Source organism: Saccopteryx bilineata, chromosome 2 (genome assembly GCF_036850765.1).
Source record: "Saccopteryx bilineata isolate mSacBil1 chromosome 2, mSacBil1_pri_phased_curated, whole genome shotgun sequence".
Classification (NCBI taxonomy): domain Eukaryota; kingdom Metazoa; phylum Chordata; class Mammalia; order Chiroptera; family Emballonuridae; genus Saccopteryx; species Saccopteryx bilineata.
Genome location: NC_089491.1, coordinates 365,683,795 through 365,686,417, shown reverse-complemented (window position 1 = coordinate 365,686,417; position 2,623 = coordinate 365,683,795).

Here is a 2,623-nt window from a genome sequence, read left to right as displayed (position 1 = left end):
CCAGATCATCCCAGTATGGCCTTTGGGCTGAGAATGGCTGTGAGGACTTCTAATTATGGCCCTTCTGGTACCCAGTGGGTGTGTTAGGCCACGTGGGGTTTTCAGCACCCCTCAAGTCACAGCCTGTACATCAGTGTGTCTCACATTAGCTGTATTAGAGGCACCTGGGCAGGGGTGGTTTTAAACACCCAGTACCCAAGCGGCCACTGAGACGAATGAAATCAGAACCCACAAGGGCAGGGCAGTGAAGAGGCAGGGCTGCTTATTTGTAAAGTTTTCCTAGGTGTTTCTAGGTAGTGGGGGTGGGGGTGCTGGAACATGGCTGTGTGCAGGTAGGTAAGTTGAGCAGCACTGAAGCATTCATAGCTGAAGCACTTGTAAACCTCCCATGGGGAAGACCAGCCCTTCTCATAGCCTCAGTTGAAGAGTTAGGACTTACTACAGCTGCCAGATTCCACAAACCTCTGCTTCTGCTTTTTTTTTTTTTTTTTGTATTTTTCAGAACTTAGAAGCGGGGAGGCAGTCAGACAGACTCTCACATGTGCCCAACTGGGATCCACCTGGTATGCCCACCAGGGGGCGATGCTCTGCCCATCTGGGGTGTTGCTCTGTTGCAACCAGAGCCATTCTAGCGCCTGAGGCAGAGGCCATAGAACCATCCTCAGCATCCGGGCCAACTTTGCTCCAACGGAGCCTTGGCTGTGGGAGGAGAAGAGAGAGAGAGGAAGGAGAAGGGGGAAGGGTGGAGAAGCAGATGGGTGCTTCTCCTGTGTGCCCTGACTGGGAATCGAACCTGGGACTTCCACATGCCAGGCTGACGTTTTACTGCTGAGCCAACCGGCCAGGGCTGCTTCTGCTTTTAAAAATGATTATGGGGCCTGACCAGGCGGTGGCACAGTGGATAGAGTGTTGGACTGGGACACAGAGAACCCAGGTTCGAAACCCCGAGGTCGCCGGCTTGAGCGCTGGATCATCTGGTTTGAGCAAGGCTCGCCAGCTTGAGCCCAAGGTCACTGGCTTGAACAAGGGGTCACTCGCTCTGCTGTAGCCCCCAGTCAAGGCACATATAAGAAAGCAATTAATAAACAACTAAAGTGCTGCAACGAAGACTTGATGCTTCTCATCTCTCTCCCTGTCTGTCTGTCCCTATCTATCCCTTCTCTGTCTCTCTCTTTAAAAAAACCCCCCAAAATATGACTGTGGGAACCCTCCTTGTCAGAGCCCCCCCTGTAGGCCATACTTTCATTAGTTATTCGGTATTTTTCATAACTGATTTTTTAGACCAGCTGTAAAAATTCCAAAGGAAAACTTTGTTTAATTATTATGCATCCCTTTTTAAACATAATTTCTGAGGAACAACAATTTCCCTGCATCTCACTGTTCTTCCTCTGAGTACAGCGTCCTTCCAGTGGGTTTAGAGGGACCATCATTCCTCTGTACTATTGACCACTGTGTGCTAATGTCCGGTGTTTGCCTGGGATTTGGGGCCGCAGGTAGAATGTCTGGTTTAGGAGTTCACTCATTCATTCAAGCACCCCTGTGCTGGGGGTTGGAATAAAGTGTGACAGGTGCCACTTTGGAGATATGTACACAACACTAAAGAACTGAGAAATGAGCAGTTAGTTCTGGTGTGTGTGTGGTGTGACTTGGAATCCTCTAAGGAGGTGACATTTGCCCTGAGTTTTGAAGAGTAAATAGGAGCCATGCTGAAAAGGTAGTAGAACTCTTGGTTTGGTGATTAAATCACCTGGGAGCCAGGCTACAACCTCTCAGGGTGACCATGGCCGGGTAGCTCAGTTGATGAGAGCATCGTCCCGATACGTTAAGGTTGGGGGTTTGATCCTCAGTCAGGGCACCTATAGGAGTCAACCAATTATACGTGGATGGGCAGAACAACAAATTGATACTTCTCTCTCTCTCTCTCTCTTACCCTTTCCTTCCCACCCTCCCTCCCTTCCCCCTTTCTCTCTAAAATCAATAGATAAATTAAAAAAACAAAAAAAACAAACAAAAAAGGAATCTTTCATGGTGTGATCTGAACATCAGTAATTTTTAAAGCTCCCAAGGTGATTCCAAAGTGCAGCCAAGGTTAGAAATCATGAAGTTGGAGAATGGAAGTGGGAGTCACCTAAAAATGAAAAAATAACAACAACAACAACAACAACAACAAAACCCTCATAGCCTTGAAGGTAACCTTCAGCACATTGTCAGTCCAGAAACTTCTCTCTAGCCCTTCTCAAGTGTCCCCGAGAAATGAAAGGGTGCAGACTTTGGAGGCAGACAGATGATGTCCTGACCTCTGTAACATAGCTGTGTGACCGTCATTCATTTATTATGAATAATTCAACAAATGTTTATTGAGTACCTATTCTGTGCTGGGTACTGGGAAGCCAGCAGTGAATAAGGCCAAGTCCTTGCTCTCAAGGAGCTCACTGCCTAGCAGAGAAGACAAACAGAAAAGCCCCAACCCACTTCCCATTACAGACATAAAGCAAAGCGAGTTGGCGCTTTCAGCCCTGTCCAAGGCAGAGGGAAATTAGATACTGATGGTTAGGACTGGTCATCTAGGTAGAAATAACCCTGGAATGTAGAAAGAAAACAGAGTAATTCAATGTAACAAGTG